The 24,856-nt window shown below is 41.6% G+C and overlaps 1 long non-coding RNA gene across 1 annotated transcript; it reads right to left on the reverse strand.

Moving 5' to 3' along the window:
* Window positions 1-2,749: 2,749 nt before the first annotated feature.
* LOC138853577 (uncharacterized) lies at window positions 2,750-18,651 on the reverse strand. Its single transcript, XR_011392741.1, has 2 exons — window positions 18,485-18,651; window positions 2,750-3,108 (listed from the first exon to the last, which is right to left on the reverse strand). It is a non-coding gene; the product is annotated as an uncharacterized lncRNA (long non-coding RNA).
* Between the last annotated feature and the right edge of the window lie 6,205 nt (window positions 18,652-24,856).

The following is a 24,856-nucleotide window of genomic DNA, read 5'->3' on the forward strand; positions in this document are numbered from 1 at the left end:
GTCTGACACTGCAACTTCTTGGGATCTTAATACTTGGGAATTCTTCGGTTGCCTAACCCTTGAGCACGACCTACTTCCACACTGGGCAAATGTGACATCACCTACGACTGCTGCACCTCTCCTGCCTACGGTATATAAGCTACTTCTCCGCAGATATGTTGTATTCTTTTCAAGATTGGTAAACTGACTACATCGATTCAAGGTTGAGGGACTGATTACCTCAAGCTCCTCCTGTTCTTCACCATTCTCATTAGTATGGACTGATGAAGCCACTGTGTAGCGAAACGTTTCCTATATAAAGATTCCCATATGTTATATAAGTGTCTCAATCTTTAACATTATATATATATATATATATATATATATATATATATATATATATATATATATATATATATATATATATATATATATATATATATATGCAAGGAATTCGCAAGAGCAGGCGAAATATACACAAACACTGATCTCGAACCTTGGAACAAGTTACGCAGTGCTATACCACTCTCGCCACCTTGGCATCCAGCTTGCGTTAGACTTTGATCCAAGGCAGCCAGCTTTCAGGGAGAAGGCTTACAGCTTTTTATATCATCCCCTGCATGCATCAGCCTTACTAGAGATTTTAACAATGCAAGGAATTCGCAAGAGCAGGCGAAATATACACAAACACTGATCTCTGGCTGAAGGAGACTCGAACCTACGAACCTTGGAACAAGGTTATATATATATATATATATATATATATATATATATATATATATATATATATATATATATATATATATATATATAAGTAAAAATTTAAGTAACCCACATACAACAGTAGTTTATGGTTTAAAAAGACATGTGAGCAAAAACTAGGACGTATTTTTATCGGTTCTGGGACCGAAAGCAATCTGGGTCCCAGGACCGAAACGTATTCTAATAAATGCATCCTTTTATAAAAAACACTCTTGGTATCAACAAAAAAAGGTTTATATCACATTCAACAGTACAAAAATAACGCATGACAGATTCCCACGGAAGAGGCAGCCAGCCAGCCTACCAGCCCATGCTAATCAGGCTCCTCCAGAACCCCAACCATCTCGAAATTTGTCCAACCTATTTTTAAAGCTAACCCAGACTGTTAACCTCGTTTATGTAGGGAGTGTGGTGCAATTACCAAGTTGCCAGTGCTCTTAGGAATAAAGGTACCAGCTATTTATTTATTTATTTATTTATTTATTTATTTATTTACAATTTGAGCATACACACAGAGGTACAAAAAAATACAGATAAGAGCAGCATGCCAAAGCCACTTATACTATGCATAGCATTTCGGGCTGGCTTAAAATTAACTAAGCAATGATGAAATCAGTGATAATACATTATTGTAAACAGATAACTATAAAGCAGGTCATATTCAAATTCAAATTCAAAGTTTATTCTCTATAAGGATTACAATGCTGGGTTTACAGAAATTTGGTTATTGAACATCAAAATGGTATACAATACCGACAGGTTGTTAGGTTACCTAACAATTTGGTTATTGTTTGGTTTACATGTAGTAAAATTGTGATTACAGAGTGTACCACTAGAACGCTATCCATAAATTCTGCTTCAGTTTCTTAAGGTTGGACAAATATATGAGTGAGAGGTTGGATTTGAGTGGGACTTGCACATGAGTAAATAGATTTATCAAAGTTTATTGCTTGGGTAGCGTTGAAAATGAGTTGGGCAAATATTCACAATCCATCGACACGATGGATTGTGAAGGACCTGCCTAGTATGGGCCAACAGGGCTGCTGCAGTGTTCCTCCTTTCTTATGTGCTTATGTTCTTAATGATGATTGTTAAAAGTTGTGTGAAACCCCTCTTTTTATTTTTCCGAAATGCTTTTAGTTTGCTGGTTAAAGTAAGCATAGGAACAATGTATTTATTTTGGAATGATGTCTTTTCGAGCATATTTAAAGAAATCGCCAGCTTCTACTTCAGCATGAATCACGAAATCGTAATGACACGATTGCAAACAAACCATACCACGGGCGGGATTGAACCCGCGGTCAGAGAGTCTCAAAACTCCAGACCGTCGCGTTAGCCACTGGACCAGTGGCTAACGCGACGGTCTGGAGTTTTGAGACTCTCTGATCGCGGGTTCAATCCCGCCCGTGGTATAGTTTCTACTTCAGCAGTTGTGTAAGGAATCACTCTCGTGTTTTGAGTGTAGCGGGAGGCATGTTAATGTACCCCTACTTCTTCTGTTTCTACTGGTAATTGTTAAGTCTTGTCATCACATTTACCAAGTGGATAACGTAGAGTCTTATCAACTCAAGAGTGCGTGGGCCAAATAAATTTTTCCCTTACTAATGGTCTTTTTTATATGGCATTCAGAAACTATGCAGATTTAATCATACACCTTTGAATCTGATGACTTTTTTCTTCTTCTTTTTTCTCTTTTCTTTTTGTTTGATCTCTTTGTGCCTCAGTTGTTATTGATCTCTGTTTAATGTTCTGTTGTTTTTATTTTAGCTGAAAATAAGTATCTGCATTGTCTGTGGTAGAAAGTTTCTATAAGCTGATTTTCTTCTAAAAATTTGGCAGTATTCAATGATGATTTATGTTTCCCTGTTGTTACAGCTTCCAGCAGTGTGAGTAATGACCGTTATGTATTGGGAATATAAACACATAAGCAGTATAACGTGATCCTTTATTGACAACGTTTCTGTTTGTGACTTGATAAAATTACCGACAATATGTAAAGTAAAAGGACAGTTGTGTTTCTCTGCTCAAGTGTTTCATTCTTCAGTAGTTGTGTTTCTCTGCTCAAGTGTCTCATTCTTCAGTAGTTGTGTTTCTCTGCTCAAGTGTCTCATTCTTCAGTAGTTGTGTTTCTCTGCTCAAGTGTCTCATTCTTCAGTAGTTGTGTTTCTCTGCTCAAGTGTTTCATTCTTCAGTAGTTGTGTTGCTCTGCTCAAGTGTTTCATTCTTCAGTAGTTGTGTTTCTCTGCTCAAGTGTCTCATTCTTCAGTAGTTGTGTTGCTCTGCTCAAGTGTTTCATTCTTCAACAGTTGTGTTGCTCTGCACAAAACTCACTCCACCGAGCTCCACTAAGGCGCACCTCCATATATACTTGAAAAATAAAAAAAAAATATGTTTGATTTAAATAACGTTATATTACAACAAAGTCGACATTGTTCAAGTACACAAAATTAAGCAAAACGTTTGTTTTTTTCTGAAAATTGTACTAAATTGTCTTGATTTTTCAGGAACAAATGTTTCTTTGATATCTTAACATTACGATAAACAAGGAAATAATTAGAAGACAAAGAGCTACATGATACTGTCATACATTTTCTGAAACTACAGATACAGGGCTAATACAAAATCGATATGAGCTTCCGTCACCCCAGATGGCACCAGCCAATCTGTCCGGCTCATGGCCTCTAACGGGACCATCACGTAAGGATAGAGGTCACTGTTGTCACGCAAGTCCTCTTGTCTTACAAGCCTCAAACACACGTGTTCACTCGTTTTCTCGCATATTCTGAAATCACCTGTTTACTGTAGTCTTATTGCATATATATATATATATATATATATATATATATATATATATATATATATATATATATATATATATATATATATATATATATATATATATATAATATCTCTCAGTCCACAGCAGAGTAGGCAGTGCTTTACCACGCAGCCAGACTCCCGACAAGTATGGGCGCCTAGTCGAAACTGGACGGTCGCATTCCCATACCCCGGAGCACCAGGCTTGTACAAAGATTGTGTTAATGTTGGTAGAATTACCGACAATATGTTAGGTAAAATGACACAAGTGTAACTAATGTGACGTTTTATTGTGGCAACGTTTCGCTCTCCAGGAGCGAAGCTGCTTGATAAAGCTCCTGGAGAGCGAAACGTTGCCACATTAAAATGTCACATTAGTTACACTTGTGTACTTTTACCTAACATATTGTACAAAGATATTTCATCAAATTCTGAACCATAACTTTTAAAAGGGTGGACCGGTAACCCAGCGGAAGGCATCGGTCAGATACCCAAAAGCTCCAGAGGCGGGTCATCATCTGACCAAGACCCGCGTCAGGAAACATTTGTCCTGTTTCCTGACGCACCTTACCTAACCTAACCTAATCAAATCCTGCCACATGCGGTGAACTACCAAAGAGATTTGAAATGCTTAACAATTCGCAAACAGGCGGGCACACACACACACACACACACACACACACACACACACACACACACACACACACACACACACACACACACACACACACACACACACACACAAACACACAAACACATGCGACACAACAAGGGGTCAGATTGGAAGTTGAAGACTCAGATGAGTCACAGGGATGTTTAGAAGTATTTCTTCAGTCATAGAGTTGTCAGGAAGTGGAACAATCTGGAGAGTGATGTAGTGGAGGCAGGATCCACACATAGCTTTAAGAAGAGGTATGATAAAGCTCATGGAGCAGGGAGAGTGTGAACCTAGTTAGTGACCAGAGAAGAGGCGGGGCCAGGAGCTATGAATCAACCCCCTGTAACCACAATTAGATGAATACACACACACACACACACTCTCTCTCTCTCTCTCTCTCTCTCTCTCTCTCATGTACAGTGGCAGAATACATTACGTAGTAAGGTTTTAATTAAAGCCATTCAGATGCAAGTGGGTCGTTAAAGTCTGAATTCACCTACACATTTATACCTTAAATAACTTAACTCACTATTAATTTGCCCAAATACATATTCAGCTGATGTACGAACACCGTCCGTACGATGCCTCGATGGACGGATATGGTGGTGAGACAGGACAGTGACCTCTGGTGAGTGAGACAGATAAGCAGTGACCTGTGACAGTGAGAGAGACAGAGTTTCTTTCTTGATGCCGCTCACAAGGTCTTGATCATAGGAATGTGAGCTGCTGTTTCTTTCCGAGGATCGAGTCTGACTGCTTCCCATTTTTATGACTAATACGAGTTTAACGCTTCCTCGTATGAATGCTGCTGCTGCTGCTGCTAATAATAATAATAATAATAATAATAATAATAATAATAATAATCTGCATATGTGTTTTTCTCAAGGCAATATAAGATTAAATTTAATTATGTGTTGTAAGGACTTTAGTTGTTATAGTTTTGTATTTGTGTTTGAGTGTTTTAAGATGTTAGTGTTTGAATGAAATTTTTGTGTTTGCGATGTTTGTGTATGAATGAGATGTTTGTGTTTAAAAGAAGTGTTTGCTCTTGGTGCTTAAATGAGATGCTTGTTCTAAGTGTTTCTGTCTGTGCTCTCTCTCCTCTCTCTCTCTCTCTCTCTCTCTCTCTCTCTCTCTCTCTCTCTCTCTCTCTCTCTCTCTCTCTCTCTCTCTCTCTCTCTCTCTCTCTCTCTCAGCTCCTGCATGGCCACACTCAGCGACAGTGCGGTGTCTGTGTCCCTTGTTTCATTGATCGGCCTCACCATAGTACTGCTCTTGACCTTGTGTCCCTCTGGGTCCGTATACGGTCCGTGTACCCTACCTCGCTGTGGACCCATACTCGCACCCTGGCCTCGACTGGACCCACACACTCTCTCTCCCTCTCTCTGGCTCACAAACTCTTCCCTTGATACAATAATGGCTCTCTTTTGGCCAGGGCTGCAGATACACAGTTGCGTGTGCGCGCGCACACACACATACACACACACCGTAGCGACCAGTGAAGAAGCGGGGCCAGGAGCTAGGACTCGACCCCTGCAACCTCAACTACGTGAGTACAACTAGGTGAGTACACCGCAGACAGAGTATAGGCTAGGTGAACAAACACTGCAATCACTCAAGGAGAAAGATCTTGGGGTGACCATAACACCGAGCACGTCTCCGGAGGCACACATCAACCAGATAACTGCTGCAGCATACGGGCGCCTGGAAAACCTGATAATAGCGTTCCGATACCTTAGTAAGGAATCGTTCAAGACACTGTACACTGTGTACATGAGGCCCACACCTGGTCAAGCACGTCAAGAAGTTAGAGAAAGTAGAAAGGTTTGCAACAAGGCTAGTTCCAGAGCTCAGGGGAATGTTCTGCGAAGAAAGGTTGAGGGAAATCGGACTGACGACACTGGAGGACAGGAGGGTCAGGGGAGACATGATAACGACATACAAAATACTGCATGGAATAGATAAGGTGGACAGAGACAGGATGTTCCAGAGATGGGACACAGAAACAAGGGGTCACAATTGGAAGCTGAAGATTCAGATGAGTCAAAGGAATGTTACGAAGCATTTCTTCAGTCATTGAGTCGTCAGGAAGTGGAATAGCCTAGCACACACACACACACACACACACACACACACACACACACACACACACACACACAGAGGGCCCAGTAGCAACCGGTGAAGAGGCGGGGCCAGGAGCTAAGACTCGACCCCTGCAACCACAAATAGGTGAGTACAAGCACCCTCACTCACTCACGAACTGACCAAGAGCTATGAGTCGACCCCTGCAACCACAAATAGGTGAGTCCACTCACACGCACACATCTCGATGGATTAATAAACCAGAAAGGTCATACAGTATGGCTTATTCCCATCAGGGTCCTGTGCAGGATGCTACATAAAAGGGGTAGTAGGCATTACAAGGCATGCCTATATGTCTCCTTCCGTCCAGGATTCTCTCCGAGGTCCTCTCGGATGGAGCCACTACCTCTCTGCCGCGAGGTGCCTCTGTATTCTCTAGTACAGCATTTCTTCAAGAGAAAAATCCTCGAAGTCTGTCTGATGACGGCTAAGGTACGATGGCCTGGGGAACGTTCCACACACTGAACCTGGTCAGTGAGTATAACTTCAAAACTAAGTAGAACTTAATTTGCTGAATTTGTGCTCCACAGGTACTGATGTTATCTTCTCTAGATGTCATCCTCTCAAGATACGACTGAGAAATGCTATTTTCGTACAGGAAGGTAAAGACGGAGCTAAGAATATAGAGACTGGACGATGTTTTGTATTTTCTTTCACATATTCCCCTAAAATCCTCAAGAAAAGCTACAATTGTTCATTAAGTTTTTTTCTACTTACTGACAGCGGTTGGGACACTGACACTGCTGTGATGGCAGGATGAACTCTACAAAAAATGAAAAAAAATAAAAACATGTAGTGAGTGACAATATGAAGCCATGTTAGCTTTACCATTTATACATATATATATATATATATATATATATATATATATATATATATATATATATATATATATATATATATGTCGAGAAGAATAGGCAGAACTTGCGATCTTGGCTTAAATAGCAACGCTCATCTTGCCATATAGGACAAGTGAAAATTTGTGTATGCAATAATTTCGCCAAAGTCATTCTGAACCTAACGAAAAAAATATATTTGATTGTGTTTGTTTAGTATTAAATTATTGTAAACGTATTTAAAATATATTTTGTTGGGTTAAGCTAAAATAAATTGCTCTTGTTATAATAAGGTTAGGTAAGTTTTCTAAGATTCTGTTGGTGCAAAATTAAAAATTTTTACATTAACATTAATGAAAAAAATATATCTTTAAACGTACAAGAGAAAATTTTAGAAAGGACTTAATTTTAAATGATTTCTTGCTAATTGACCAGTTTTACATATTCGGCACGACATATATATATATATATATATATATATATATATATATATATATATATATATATATATATATATATATATATATATATATATATATATGTATGTATATATGTTGTGCCGAATAGGTAAAACTTGCGATTTTGGCTTAAATAGCAACGCTCTTCTTGCCGAATAAGGCAAGCAAAAATTTGTGTACTCAATAATTTCGAAAAAATCATTCTGAACCTAACGAAAAAAAATTATTTCATTGTGCTTATTATTAAATTATTGTAAACTTATCTAAAATATATTTAGTTGGATTAGGATAAATTCAATTGTGCTTGTTATAATAAGGTTAGGTAAGTTTTCTAAGGTTCTTTTGGTGGAAAATGATTAATTTTTACATTAACATAAATGAAAGAAATATATCTTTAATCTTATAAGAAAATTTTTAGAAAGGACTTAGTTTTAAATGAGTTCTTGCTAATTGACCAGTTTTACCTATTCGGCACGACATATATATATATATATATATATATATATATATATATATATATATATATATATATATATATATATATATATATATATAATGGAAAATATAGAGACAGGTTCAGTTTGGGAAGTTCATTCTGTGAATAAATGTTGACGAGGAGTGGAACTTGGTGTGTGGAAGTCTGTGGACCAGAAGTGGTGTTGGAAAAGAGTGTCAGTTGGCAAGACAGATTGAAGTGAGTGAACCAATTTTGTGGCTCTTTAGTGGTAAGAATGGCCAGCCGCTGAAAGAAAGGGTGTCCAGAGTAACTAAGGGTGATGAAGTAGGTTCTGGATTTAGGACTGAAGTGATAGTGTGAGCAGCAGAGGCTGGTAGTTGTAGATGAAGAAGAATGAATAGTGGAAGGATAAGGTGAAAAAAATAGCAGTTTTTTGTTTTTTTACATTTGAATGCTATTGTCTAAATTTAAAGAAAGTTTTTACCGAAGACGGAATATATGAAGAGGAAAAGAGAAGTCAAAAGAGTTGTGTAAGATTTTAAAATAAGAATTGATGAAAGAATAGCGGATAATCATCGCAAATTTTGCTGACATTAAGATTACCTGATTCCGTGCAATCCCCTGGGCGTTGTTTAACCTCTACAGATTTAGTACTTTCCTATCAATACAATTTTAATAACATTCAACATTTTTGGTGAATATTTGCCTCCCTACGACTCGGTACTTTATTCTCTTTCATCATAATGCAAAGATAAGTGATCTCTGCTTTTCGAAGTTCTGCTCCCATCCTTTGATTTGTATTTTAATCCTTTCGTAATACGTCCCACACTTCACTATTTTGCATAAAATCAATAACTAGATCCATTGGAAATAAATTATTCACAGTAATTCATGACTATGGAATGCCGTTTATCCTGGTATCATTCTGAGACGTCTTTCTAAAATTCTCATATTTCAGAGCAGTAGAATAAAAACAGTGAGTATCCTCGGCAATGTACACGTCACATAACGCTCTCTCCACCCGTCGATGCTGTGTTAAGTAAGTTTATTTAGGTACAGGTACATATAAATAGCTACATAAATTATCATACATAGCAACACATGTGTAGATTACCTAGGATAACCAAAAAGAGGCAAACTGACTTATTTCCAAAGAGGTTCTTTTAATATCTTAATATGGTCGAGTGCAACTCATTCATAACCTTCATGGCATTACCTCAGCCTTGACTGATTTATTGCAAATTGAGGTCTACTCCTTGATTACTAGTTTTATCTCTCTCGGGGATGTTGTTAAATTCTAGTCCTTTTGTTATCCATGTTGCAGGATTCCCTGTAGCAATGAGCAAATTTCCATTACTATGTAAAAAAGCCTTATTTAAGTTCTCGATTTTCGTGCCTCTATCGCCTTTTCATCTGCTCTTTCACTGCCATCCATCACACATGGCTCAGTGTTCATGCGCACGTCTCTCGATGTGCACCTATTTTCTTGACGTCTCTTATTTTTTTATCAGAAGGTGAATTTCAGTTTTGTTAATTTCAATTTTGTTGGTGGGGTGGAATAGGGGTTGCAAAGTTTTGGTGAGTTGTTTTGAGAGAGAATGAGGGTGTGAGGGAGTGATTGACTTGAGAGACTTGTGGTTGGGACAAAGAAAATATTCTTATAAATCATTTTGAATGAGTATCTCAGTTTTCACACATACACTTCTTATGATAAGGACCTGCCTTGTATGGGTCAGTAGGCCTTCTTCAGTGTTCCTCCATTCTTATGTTCTTCTGTCCTGCATCTAGTAGACTATGTTACATTCCCATTATGGATAATATCGGAAAAAAATGGTACCAAAGTAGTCATTAAGAAGTAGCATTGTAAAGAGATAAATAAGGTACTAATACTTATTGCGGAAACGAATTCGTGAGTTAAGATGTCAACATATTTGTATGGGTGTGAGGTATGGTCTTTCAACACTGCAGCGAGGAGGAAGCAGGAAGCAGTGGAAATGTAGTAGGCTGAAATTATTGAGCAATATGAATATTATGCAGGGAATACCTCATGGTACCTCGTGGGGCTTACGTAACCCAGGGAGCTAGGATATATCATGGGGCTAAAGTTTCTCGTGGGACTTCGGTGCCGTGTCTGAGGTACCTCATGGGGCTGAGGTGGCTCAGGGAGCTGGGATACATCACGGAGTTGAGGAGGCTCAGGGAGCTGGGATACATCACGGGGTTGAGGAGGCTCAGGGAGCTGGGATACATCACGGGGTTGAGGAGGCTCAGGGAGCTGGGATACATCACGGGGTTGAGGAGGCTCAGGGAGCTGGGATACATCATGGAGCTAAAGTTTACTAGTGGGACTGACGTGTTTTGTCTAAGGGCTGAGATACCATGTCGAACTGAGGTGTGTTGTATGTGTAAGGTGCTGAACTACCTCGTGATTTCCAAGTAGCCAATGTTTCTTTACCTCTTGCGTGCAAACAGTATTATTAAACATGCTTCTCAAATGCATAAGCTGTCTTCGAATAATGGTAAGTGATGTCTTCAGTCTTGCTCTGGCTAGGTACTGCTTGACAGTTATATGATGGTGTTTATCTTTTCTCCTCAGGTAAGACGACCCAAGATGTATCCTGGGCTGTCAGCCGACCCCGCTAATGTAAGTATTCCTGTGATTATGCGTATGCATATTTAACAGTTCAAAACAAAAGAGGGGAGGCTGAGAAGATAGGAGGAATATCTGGAAGAGCTATTAAAAGTTGATAAAGAAAGGGAGCAGTAACTTCATGCACTGGACAGGGAGGTACAACATCTTGTAGGAATAAGGAAGAGCCAGATGTGAGTGTGGAGGGAGTGCGCGAGTTAGAATGAAAGGGGGTAAACCAGTTGGGACACATGCGATCAAGACAGAAATGTTAAAATCAGATGTGAAATTGCTTTGGAGTGTTTGGTATATTTGTTCATTATGTACATGAAAGTGGGTAGGGTACCTATGGATTGGCAGAGGGCTTGCATATTCTCTTTGTATTTAAGAAAAGGGGATAAAAGTGTGTAAGAATTATCAGAGAATAAACCTGTTGAATATACCGGATAAAGTGCATGATAGAGTTATTGTTGAAAGAATTAAGGTAAGACAAAAAAGAAGGATTAAAGAGTAATAAAGAAGGATTAGGGATGTGCAGACTGTTTACATTGAAACATATAAGTGAACAATACTTAGATGAAGGTAAGAAACTTTATTGTTACATTTATGGATTTATATAAGGAATGGAAAAGGTGTAGGTTTTTATAAGCAGTAAAACGTTTCTATGTGGATAGTGAGGCTCATGTTAGGGTATGTAAGAGAGAGTGGAATCAATTTCCAGTAAAAGTAAGTCTTAAACATGCTTGTTTAGTCTTAGACATGGCTGTTTAGCATAGTTATAGATGGGATTGTTAAAAGAGTGAACGCTAGGGTGCTGAGATGAGGTGTGGGATTAAAAGATAACGAAGTAATACAAAACGGAAGTTGTCACAGTCACTTTTTTTGCTAATGACGTTGTTATTGTGGAAAATTCTGATGAGAAGTTGCAAAAGTTGGTGGAGGAATTCGAGAGGATAGGTAAATGAAGGAAATTAAAACCAAACAAGATGAAAGTAATAAAAAATGTAGGCAATGAAAGATTGGATATCAGATTGGAGGGAGGGAGTATAGAGAACGTGGATGCGTTCAGATTTTGGGAAATGAATTTGTCGATGGACGGATATACGAAAGATGATGTAAAGCAAAGAAATGACGAGGGAAAAGGTGAGCGGTGCACTGAGGAACCTGTGGAGACAAAGAACGTTATCCATGGCCAGGAATGTGCCAGAGTATAGAGGTACCAACACTGATGCATGCGTGTGAAACATTGGTTTTAATCATTGCAGTGAGGGCAATGTGTGGTGAGAATATTATGCAAAGAATTCGATTCTTTAATATTAGAAGGTGTGGGGCCACCAAAATTATTATTCTGATGGCTGAGGCTGGGTTGTTGAGGTAATTTGGATATATATAGAGGATGAAGAAAATAGGATGACTTAGAGGGTTTATATACATATCTGGGGTTAAAGTAAGCAGGGACACAGGTCGTCCCAGAAAAGGTTGGAAGGAGTCCAACAGGCTTGTGTGAGTGCGTTAGAAGTCAGGCGAGGGGCCTTCATAAGTTGACGTGTTGGAGTGCGAGCAGGATAACTTTTTTGAAAGATTCGGGGAAACTAGTTAGCCGGACTTGAGTCTTGGAGGTGGGAAGTTCAGTGTCTGTACTCTGAAGGATGGGTGGGGATTCTGCAGTTCGAAGGGATGAACTGTGATGTTAGTGTACTTCCGGCTAGACAAGTGTTTATTCTTTTTTCGAGTTACTCTACCTCTGTGTTTACTCATCGACAATAACATTACGAATGTATATATATATATATATATATATATATATATATATATATATATATATATATATATATATATATATATATATATATATTGTGTGTGTGTGTGTGTATGTATGTATATAGGGAGGTACCACCTTTAGAACTGTCCTGGGGACCCTCATCTTCAAAGAAAAGAATAAACTTACTCCAGGGAAAACCCAAGGTTCTCCCTAAAGCTGTTTGAAAATTTTCTCCTACCACCCCTTATATATTCTACATATACTTTATTTAAAAACAAGATACATTGACAAAATACATTGAAAAAAAATATAATATGGAGTAAAACAACATAGATAACGCAGAGCTACATCTCGAATACTTCGTCCAGCTCCCCTGCAGTGGGCCGCGTGCCCAGAATGCTGCAGGCATTTCCTCTCTGGATCGCGAAACTGAGTCTCTCAAAGAGGAAGCTGGTCGCTCTGTGCTTCCTGGTGTCTATGATGAGTTTTTCACCCAGCTCTTTGAGGAACTTTAGAGCACACTTGCCCCATGCTCCAAGGGTTACCTGGTTACCTGCAGGTTACCTGGAGGTTATTCCGGGGATTAACGCCCCCGCGGCCCGGTCCATGACCAGGCCTCCCGATGGATCAGGGCCTGATCAACTAGGCTATTACTGCTGGCCGCATGCAGTCCAACGTACGAGCCACAGCCCGGCTGATCCGGCACTGACTTTAGGTATCTGTCCAGCTCTCTCTTGAAGGCAGCCAGGGGCTTATTGGCAATTCCCCTAATGCTTGATGGGAGGCTGTTGAACAGTCTTGGGCCCCGGACACTTATGGTGTTTTCCCTTAGTGTACCAATGGCGCCTCTACTTTTTATTGGGGGCATTTTGCATCGCCTGCCCAGTCTTTTACTTTCGTAGGGAGTGATTTCTGTGTGCAGATTTCGGACCATTCCTTCCAAGATTTTCCAAGTGTAGATTATGATATATCTCTCCCTCCTGCGTTCCAACGAGTACAAGTCAAGTGCTTCCAAGCGTTCCCAGTAGTTAAGGTGCTTGACAGAACTTATATGTGCAGTAAAGGATCCCTGTACACTCTCTAGATCTGCGATTTCACCTGCTTTGAATGGAGATGTTAATGTACAGCAGTATTCCAGCCTAGAGAGAACAAGTGATTTGAAAAGGATCATCATTGGCTTGGCATCTCTCGTTTTGAACGTTCTCATTATCCATCCTATCATTTTCTTTGCACGTGCGATCGTGGCACTGTTGTGATCCTTGAAAGTGAGATCCTCAGACATTACTACTCCCAGGTCCCTTACATTATTTTTCCGCTTTATTATATGGCCAGAGTCTGTAGTATATTCTGTTCTAGTTATTATCTCCTCCAGTTTTCCATAACGGAGTAGTTGGAATTTGTCCTCATTGAACATCATATTGTTTACCGTTGCCCACTGGAAAACTTTGTTTATATCTTCTTGGAGGTTAACCGCGTCCTCAGCAGATGACAGCCTCATGCAGATCCTAGTATCATCCGCAAAGGATGATACGGTGCTGTGGTGTATATCTCTGTCTATGTCTGATATGAGGATAAGGAATAAGATGGGGGCGAGTACTGTGCCTTGTGGAACAGAGCTCTACACTATGGCAGCCTCCGATTTAACTCTGTTGACCACTACTCTTTGTGTTCGATTTGTTAGGAAGTTGAAGATCCATCTTCCCACTTTCCCAGTTATTCCTTTAGCACGTATTTTATGGGCTATTACGCCATGATCGCATTTGTCAAATGCTTTTGCAAAGTCTGTGTATATTACATCTGCATTCTGATTTTCTTCCAGTGCATCCAAGGCCATGTCATAGTGATCCAGTAGTTGTGAGAGGCAGGAGCGACCTGCCCTGAACCCATGTTGCCCTGGATTGTGCAGATTTTGGGAATCCAGGTGATTTGCAATCCTGCTTCTTAGCCTCTTTCAAAGATTTTTATGATGTGGGACGTCAGAGCTATTGGTCTATAGTTCTTAGCTAATGCTTTGCTGCCACCTTTATGGAGTGGGGCTATATCCGTTGTTTTAAGTGACTGGAATTTCACCCATGTCCAAGCTCCTCCTCCATAGTGTACTTAGGGCACGCGAGAGGGGTTTCTTGCAGTTCTTAATGAAAACAGAGTTCCACGAGTCTAGGCCCGGGGCTGAGTGCATAGGCATGTTGTCAATGGCTTTTTCGAAATCTATCGGAGTTAGGGTAATGTCGGAAATCTGGCATACATTTATGGAGTTTTGAGGCTCATTCATGAAGAAATCATTTGGGTCGTCGATCCTCAGACCGATTAGTGGTTCACTAAACACAGAGTCGTACTGGGATTTCAATATTTCACTCATTTCCTTGTTGTCATCTGTGTAAGTCCCATCCTGTCTGAGTAAGGGCCCGATACTAGATGTGGTATTTGCCTTGTTCTTGGCATATGAAAAGAAATATTTTGAATTTTTTAAATTTCACTAATAGCTTTAAGCTCCTCCTGCCTCTCCTGGTTCCTGTAAGAGTCATTTAACTTAAGTTCGATAGTTTCCACTTCCCTGGTCAGCGCCTCCTTTCGTGTATCAGATATTCCAGCACTCCTGAGGAGCTCAGTGACTCTTCGTCGTCTTCTGTAGAGGGAGCGTCTTTCTCTCTCCAGTTTACTCCTGCTCTTCTTCTTTCTTAGGGGAATATGCCTAGAACATGCTTCGGCTGCCAGGAAGTTGATCCTTTCAAGGCACTGGTTTGGATCCATGTCATTTAAGACATCTTCCCAACATGTTTCGTTTAGGACATGGCTTACCTGGTCCCAGTTGATGTTCTTGTTGTTGAAGTTGTATTTTGTGAAGACACCTTCACAGGTACATGCATTCTGCTGATCAGGACCCCTATGCATGTACGTCTGGACTTCGATTAGGTTGTGATCGGAATTAGTTGTTTTTGATATTCTTATGTCTCTTATCAGGTCCTCATTATTTGTGAAGATAAGGTCAAGTGTGTTTTCTAGTCTTGTTGGCTCCACTATCTGCTGGCTTAAGGTGTGTTTTTCGCAGAGACTTAGTAGCTCATGTGTGTGTGACCTTTCATCTGCGCTACCTCCGGGGATTGTTTCAGCTATAACATTATTTGCTACATTCTTCCATTTTGTATGCCTTAGGTTGAAATCACCAAGCAGTAAGATGTTTGGGGATGGAGCTGGAAGGTTTTCCAAACAGTAATCAATTTTCAGTAGCTGTTCCTTGAACTGTTGTGAGGTTGCATAGTCTACGACTATATATATATAGACACACACATATATATATATATATATATATATATATATATATATATATATATATATATATATATAGATATATATATATATATATATATATATATATGTTACAGTACTTACAAAAACATTTGATATCCATAATATAATAACATAAATATTCTTTTCGAGAAGGCTAGAGTTGTAATACTTCGTTAGCTCACACGAGGATGTAGAAATTCTATATAGAAATTTAATGGGATTTGTTATTTAGCGAGTAACAAATAGATGTAACACGAGTATAAGCCAAGGCTTATCTCTACTACATGTCTCTCCTGTAATAGTAATATCAATCTGACTTCAGAGATCTGTATCTGAGAGTACCTTGCTTGTACTCATGTTGTATTTCTGTCGTATATGAGTCTTTGATACTTCTTGGCTGTAGCAGCTTACCAAGATTTGTGTTTCAAAAGACACAACTAATTCCATCTTTATTTTCCCCACTTGAATACACTATTATATGCTAAGTCGTGATTAAATCAAAAGCACGCATGCGCACACACACACACACACACACACACACACACACACACACACACACACACACACACACACACACACACACACACACACACACACACACACACACACACACACACACACACACACACACATACGCACATACACAGTGAAGAGGCTGGGCCAGGAGCTGAGTCTCGACCCCTGCAACCACAATTAGGTTAGTACACACACACACACACACACACACACACACACACACACACACACACACACACACACACACACACACACAAGGCAACAGAAGTAAGACACGAGAGAGAGGGGTGGGTTGATTGCATTTTCCTGGACTGCAGGAAGGCCTTCGACACAGTTCCTCACAAGAGATTAGTGCAGAAGCTGGAGGAACAGGCGCATATAACATGAAGGGCACTGCAATGGGTCAGAGAATACCTGACAGGGAGGCAGCAACGAGTTATGGAACTTGATGAGGTATCACAGTGGGCACCTGTGACGAGTGGGGGCCCACAGGGCTCAGTCGTAGGACCAGTGCTATTTTTGATATATGTGAATGACATGATGGAAGGGATAGACTCTGAAGTACCCCTGTTCGCAGATGATGTGAAGTTAATGAGGAGAATTAAATCAGATGAGGATCAGGCAGGACTACAAAGAGACCTGGACAGGCTGGACACCTGGTCCAGCAACAGGCTTCTACAATTCAACCCCGCCAAATGCAAAGTCATGAAGATTGGGGAGGGGCAAAGAAGACCGAAGACAGAGTATAGGCTAGGTGAACAAAGACTGCAAACCTCACTCAATGAGAAAGATCTTGGTGTGACCATAACACCGAGCACGTCTCCGGAGGCACACATCAACCTGATAACTGCTGCAGCATATGGGCGCCTGGCAAACCTGAATATAGCGTTCCGATACCATAGTAAGGAATCGTTCAAGACACTGTACATTGTGTACGTCAGGCCCAGACTGGAGTATGCAGCACCAGTTTGGAACCCACACCTGGTCAGGCACGTCAAAAAATTAGAGAAAGTACAAAAGTTTGCAACAAGGCTAGTTCCAGAGCTCAGGGGAATGTCCTACGAAGAAAGGCTGAGGGAAAACGGACTGACGACACTGGAGGACAGGAGGGTCAGGGAAAACATGATTACGACATACAAATTACTGCGTGGAATAGATAATGTGGACAGAGACAGGATGTTCCAGAGAGGGGACACAGAAACAAGGGGTCACAATTGGAAGCTGAAGACTCAGACGAGTCAAAGGGATGTTAAGAAGCATTTCTTCAGTCATAGAGTCGTCAAGAAGTGGAATAGCCTGGCAAGTGATGTAGTGGAAGCAGGAACCATACATAGCTTTAAGACGAGGTATGATAAAGCTCAGGAAACAGAGAGAGAGAGAGAGAGGACCTAGTAGCGATCAGTGAAGAGGCGGGGCCAGGAGCTGAGTCTCGACCCCTGCAGCCACAATTAGGTGTGTACATTTAGGTGACAATTAGGTTAGTACACATACACACAAACACACACACACATAGATGACACAGAAGACAGAAGACACAGATGAATCACAGGGATGTTAGGAAGTATTTCTTCAGCCACAGAGTAGTCAGGAAGTGGAATAGTTTGGGGAGCGATGTAGTAGAGGCAGGATCCATACATAGCTTTAAGCAGAGGTACGATAAAGCTCATGGCTCAGGGAGAGTGACCTAGTAGCGACCAGTGAAGAGGCGGGGCCAGGAGCTTGGACTCGACCCGTGCAACCACAACTAGGTGAGTACAACTAGGTGAGTACACACACACAGGAGCTGAGTCTCGACCCCTGCAACTACAATTAGATGAGTACACACACACACACACACACACACACACACACACACACACACACACACACACACACACACACACACACACACTTCACACACTTCCTGGACTTCACCTTACGAAACAGACGAAGCGAATGCGATAGTAATTATGGACAATGTAGATTATAGTGGAAAAATAAGCATGTTATTAGAAGACGGGGGAACTTACGCGCCTCTTAAATCTCGTTTATGTTCACAAGCTGAACATTTCACAAGCGTGTCGACTATATAATGAGATCAGCCTTTAAAATCTTCAGTGTCACTGCAAGACTATAGAACCATTTCCATAGCGCCGGCTATGGAAATGGCGCAGCTTCTTAATCGAAGGAGCTGGACCTACCTTTCTTTTTCGTCCTGTTATACTTGATCGCCTCCTACTCCCCAGGCGTTGTATAACCCCTACTGGTTTGGCGCTTCCCTCTGAAAATAATATAATTATTTAAAATGATCATTTTTAAATGTCAAGTGACCAAAATTATAGATTTGCTGAATAATGCGCTTCCCTTTGCTCTTCCCTTCCCTTAGGAAGAAACAGTTAAATAAAGTTAAACTCATTCCTTGACAGGTTAGTTCACTTTAGATTAAGTTGCTGTGCTAAGTTTTATGGTGTGGTTCTGTCCACTTGATTCTTCGACCTCAGGAAAAAAAAATTTTATTCTAGTATGAACCGTAGCTTCTAATATGAAAGTAATCATTGGGAAAGTAATGAGACCATTCTGAGTACTGAGAGATAATGTCCTGGGTGAACTAGAACTGCAGCGAGGAACTAGTCATGAGGAGAGTATCAGATCTGTCTTAGTTTATATAACTCGCTGCTGTTTCTACCAAGGCGTCACTTGTAACCCGAGGGCTGCCACTTTCTCATCCAGGGCCTCAGTGTGGCAATCCAGAGAGGGAACGCCTGCTGTTTCTTGCACCCGAGGAGCTCAAGGAGCAGCACAACTTAAATTAAGAGTTTCCACATTCTTTGCAATTCTGCAAATATTTAAATTCCTAACCTGCTGACAATATGTACCCTGGAATACATATCAAAATAATTCAGCTCATTCCTAATTACACTAAGTAAGGTTAGGTTAGGTTCAGATAGATTACATTAAGCTCGTGCAGGTTAGATTGTGTTTAGCTAGGTTAGGTTACGTTGAAAGTTAAGACACATGAGTAACATCTGGGTATATTTATTGTAGACGTTTCGCCATCCATATAGGTAGTAGGTTGGTAGACAGCAACCACCCAGGGAGGTACTACCGTCCTGCCAAGTGAGTGTAAAACGAAAGCCTGTAATTATTTTACATGATGGTAGGATTGCTGGTGTCCATTTTTCTGTCTCATAAATATGCAAGGTTTCAGGTACGTCTTGCTACTTCTACTTACACTTAGGTCACACTACACATACATGTACAAGCATATATATACACACCCCTCTGGGTTTTCTTCTATTTTCTTTCTAGTTCTTATTCTTGTTTATTTCCTCTTATCTCCATGGGGAAGTGGAATAGAATTCTTCCTCCGTAAGCCATGCGTGTTGTAAGAGGCGACTAAAATGCCGGGAGCAAGGGACTAGTAACCTCTTCTCCTGTATACATTACTAAATGTAAAAGGAGAAACTTTCGTTTTTCCTGTTGGGCCACCCTGCCTCGGTGGGATACGGCCGGTGTGTTGAAAGAAAGAAAGATTTCGCCATCCAGTGGCTTTATCAATACAGATTCTAGAACATAACTTGAAGACAGTAGAATTATGTACAAAAGATGAGGTAATCAGTCCCTCAGCCTTGGAGTTGGTGTGAAGAGTACCGTAGTTGTAGAGATTTTGGAGCACAGACAAGAAGGCTGGCGCTTATATAGGCATCAGGTAGGTAGGGACGGGTAGCAGACGAGGGGATAGTCACTGGTAGGCGGGATTCCAGAGTGGAAGTAGGTCATACCCAAAGGGATGGGTTATTTGTAGTAGTAGTTATAGCAGCCGTGAAGAAGGTCATGTAGATGTCCTCTGAACCAAGATTCCATGATGCTGCAGTGTCCGACAAGTCTGAGAAGATGTTGGTTTAGGCTGATGAATGCACATGACCTATCAAACCTAACCTAGTTTAAGCAAACTTAACATATCCTAACTTAATCTTACCTAACCAAACTTAAATGTTATAAATAAAATGTAACTTACCTATGAGGATCCTTAGCTATAGATAATATTGTACTTGTTGGTCTTTATGTAATAATATTAATGTGATTACAGTTTGAGACAAATATATATACTCAGCAAGAACCGGGAAGAACTTAATGAGGTCTGACGAGTACTTGACCTATTTTGTTTAATAAATTTTATCAGTGGATGACTTAACAGATCGTCAGTGGATGACCCACTGGCGAGGACCACTACTTCTTCTAGTGTATAAGCGTGTTATCACAGACGTCAAGTTGAAAGATCTACACTACGGGCAACGTACAAGTTCCTCAAGTGGCCTACGTTCCGCCTGATCAGTTCGGGGGTCAACGCCCCCGCGGCCCGGTCTGTGACCATGGTGCCTACGTTGCAAACCACTACTGATCAGGCAAGGTGCTTGTAGCCAGCACTGCCATGGTCTCCTTATGTATGCCATCAGCTCGGGCCCCTGATTGTATGGCCTGACACCCCTGCCTGGGGGGATGTTGCATCGTCTGCCAAGTCGCCGTAGTGGTGCGATGTACTATCTCGATTTTCCAGGTGTATATAAATGTATCTCTTGCGTTCCCAGGTCAGGAACCTCAAGCGCTCCCTGTGCATGCGCGCCGTGAACTCGTTAATCATCAGCAGCAATATTTCACCTAGATGTGCTGAAGAGTGTCATCACTCGTTCTCATTAATCCTGTCATCAGGCGATTGATCACTGTGCGACATGATCACTCCCAGGTCTTTGACGTCGCCGGGGCGATGCTCCGCCAAAATCGCCAGGTTCAACTGTGCACCACTCGTTAACCATCAGGTTTACCTGTGCACCACTCGTTAACCATCAGGTTCACTGTGCACCACTCGTTAACCATCAGGTTCACCTGTGCACCACTCGTTAACCATCAGGTTCACTGTGCACCACTCGTTAACCATCAGGTTCACTGTGCACCACTCGTTAACCAACAGGTTCACCTGTGCACCACTCGTTAAAGACACTTTGATTCATAGAATATGGATTAAAGTCAACTCTGTGTATAAACAAGGCATTTAATTGCTATTTTAGGGGTTAAAATATTTTGATCTGTTGGTGTAAAGGTGATATTCACACTTGATGACTTGTGCATTTGATAGACTTGAAAAACTTTGTTACCTACAAAGTGGTATTTGTGCCCTTGTTACATAATCTTAGTATGCAAAGTCTCCCATAGTGTGTGTGTGTATGTGTGTGTGTGTACTCACCTAGTTGTACTCATCTAGTTGAGGTTGCAGGGGTCGATTCCAAACTCCTGGCCTCGCCTCTTCACTGGTCGCTACTAGGTCACTCTCCCTGAACCTTGAGCTTTATCATACCTCTGCTTAAAGCTATGTATGGATCCTGCCTCCACTACATCGCTTCCCAAACTATTCCACTTCCTGACTACTCTGTGGCTGAAGAAATATTTCCTAACATCCCTGTGATTCATAAGAACATAAGAACATAAGAACGAAGGAACACTGCAGAAGGCCTACTGGCCCATGCGAGGCAGGTCCAAGTCTCCTACCGGCTTAAGCCAATGCAAAATATTTCCTAACATCCCTGTGATTCATCTGTGTCTTCAACTTCCAACTGTGTCCCCTTGTTGCTGTGTCCCATCTCTTGTCAATTCCTCTCAGTATTTTGTATGTCGCTATCATGTCGTCCCCATCTCTCCTGTCCTCCAGTGTCGTCAGGTTGATTTCCCTTAACCTCTCCTAGTAGGACATACCTCTTAGCTCTGGGACTAGTCTTGTTGCAAACCTTTGCACTTTCTCTAGTTTCTTTACGTGCTTGGCTAGGTGTGGGTTCCAAACTGGTGCCGCATACTTCAATATGGGCCTAACGTACACGGTGTACAGGGTCCTGAACGATTCCTTATTAAGATGTCGGAATGCTGTTCTGAGGTTTGCTAGGCGCCCATATGTTGCAGCAGTTATTTGGTTGATGTACGCTTCAGGAGATGTGCCTGGTGTTATACTCGCCCCAAGATCTTTTTCCTTGAGTGAGGTTTGTAGTCTCTGGTCCCCTAGACTGTACTCCGTCTGCGGTCTTCTTTGCCCTTCCCCAATCTTCATGACTTTGCACTTGGTGGGGTTGAACTCCAGGAGCCAATTGCTGGACCAGGTCTGCAGCCTGTCCAGATCCCTTTGTAGTTCTGCCTGGTCTTCGATCGAATGAATTCTTCTCATCAACTTCACGTCATCTGCAAACAGGGACACTTCGGAGTCTATTCTTTCCGTCATGTCGTTCACAAATACCAGAAACAGCACTGGTCCTAGGACTGACCCCTGTGGGAATCCGCTGGTCACAGGTGCCCACTCTGACACCTCGCCACGTACCGTGACTTGCTGCTATCTTCCTGACAAGTATTCCCTGATCCATTGTAGTGCCTTCCCTGTTATCCCTGCTTGGTCCTCCAGTTTTTGCACTAATCTCTTGTGTGGAACTGTGTCAAACGCTTCCCGCAGTCCAAGAAAATGCAATCCACTCATCCCTCTCTCTCTTGTCTTACTGCTATCACCATGTCATAGAATTCCAGAAGGTTTGTGACACAGGATTTCCCGTCCCTGAAACCATGTTGGCTGGTGTTGATGAGATTATTCCTTTCTAGGTGTTCCACCACTCTTCTCCTGTGTGTGTGTGTGTGTGTGTGTGTGTGTGTGTGCTCACCTATTTGTACGCACCTATTTGTGGTTGCAGGGGTAGAGTCATAGCTTCTGGCCCCACCTCTTCACTGATTGCTACTAGGTTCTCTCTTTTCCTACTCCATGAGCTTTATCAAACCTCATCTTAAAACTATGTATGGTCCTTGTCTCCACTACTGTGTGTGTGTGTTATTGCATGGGTCGAGTCATAGCTCCTGGTGTGTGTGTATATCAGTGGGTGGGTATACACGTGAGCACAGACTGACAGATAATAATGAGTCAGAGAGATGTCAAGGAAGCATTCCATTGTGATCGTGAATTGAAATGAGCTAGATGAGGAAGTGGTGGAGGCAAGTTTCGTACATAGGTTTAAGAATAGATACGATAGGGCTCACGGTGCTAGGAGAAAGCAAATCCATAACGGCAAGCTAAACAGTAGGGTAAGAGGCTTTGAATCGACCCCTGCACTCATGAGTAGGTGAGTACAATGATGCGCGCATATTTGTACGCACATACACTGACACACACACACACACACACACACACACACACACACACACACACACACACACACACACACACACACAGTAGAGACAGGAAGGGCTGTGGGAAGACAGCACAGAAGGGAACATCAAGAGGGAATATACCAACAAGTGTTGGATGACATACGAACAACTGAGGAGGAGGTGAAGAAGCTCTTAAGTGACCTTGACACCTCAAAGGCGATGGGACCGGACAACATCTCCCCATGGGTCCTTAGAGAAGGAGCAGAGATGCTGTGTGTGCCTCTAACCACAATCTTCAACACATCCCTTGAAACTGGGCAACTACCTGAGAAATGGAAGACAGCTAATGTAGTCCCCATATTTAAGAAAGGAAACAGAAACGAGGCACTAAACTACAGACCTGTGTCTCTGACATGTATTGTGTGCAAAGTCATGGAGAAGATTATCAGGAGGAGAGTGGTCGAACACCTGGAAAGGAACAAGATTATAAATGAAAACCAGCATGGGTTCATGGAAGGCAAATCTTGTATCACAAACCTCCTGGAGTTTTATGACAAGGTAACAGAAGTAAGACACGAGAGAGAGGGTTGGGTAGATTGCATTTTCCTAGACTGCAGGAAGGCCTTTGACACAGTTCCCCACAAGAGATTAGTGCAGAAGCTGGAGGATCAGGCACACGTAAAAGGAAGGGCACTGCAATGGATAAGGGAATACCTGACAGGGAGGCAGCAACGAGTCATGGTACGTGAAGAGGTATCACAGTGGGCGCCTGTTACGAGCGGGGTCCCACAGGGGTCAGTTCTAGGACCAGTGCTATTTTTGATATATGTGAACGACATGATGGAAGGAATAGACTCTGAAGTGTCCCTGTTCGCAGATGACGTGAAGTTGATGAGAAGAATTAAATCGGACGAGGATGAGGCAGGACTGCAAAGAGACCTGGAGAGGCTGGACATGTGGTCCAGTAACTGGCTCCTCGAATTCAATCCAGCCAAATGCAAAGTCATGAAGATTGGGGAGGGGCAAAGAAGACCGCAGACAGAATATAGGCTAGGTGGACAAAGACTACAGACCTCACTCAGGGAGAAAGACCTTGGGGTGACCATAACACCGAGCACATCACCGGAGGCACACATCAACCAAATAACCGCTGCAGCATACGGGCGCCTGGCAAACCTGAGAATAGCGTTCCGATACCTTAATAAGGAATCGTTCAAGACACTGTACAATGTGTATGTTAGACCCATACTGGAGTATGCAGCACCAGTCTGGAACCCACACCTGGTCAAGCACGTCAAGAAGTTAGAGAAAGTACAAAGGTTTGCAACAAGGCTAGTCCCAGAGCTCAAGGGAATGTCGTACGAGGAAAGGTTAAGGGAAATCGGACTGACGACACTGGAGGA

This window comes from Cherax quadricarinatus, chromosome 33, assembly GCF_038502225.1.
Source record: "Cherax quadricarinatus isolate ZL_2023a chromosome 33, ASM3850222v1, whole genome shotgun sequence".
In the NCBI taxonomy this organism is placed as follows: Eukaryota; Metazoa; Arthropoda; class Malacostraca; order Decapoda; family Parastacidae; genus Cherax; species Cherax quadricarinatus.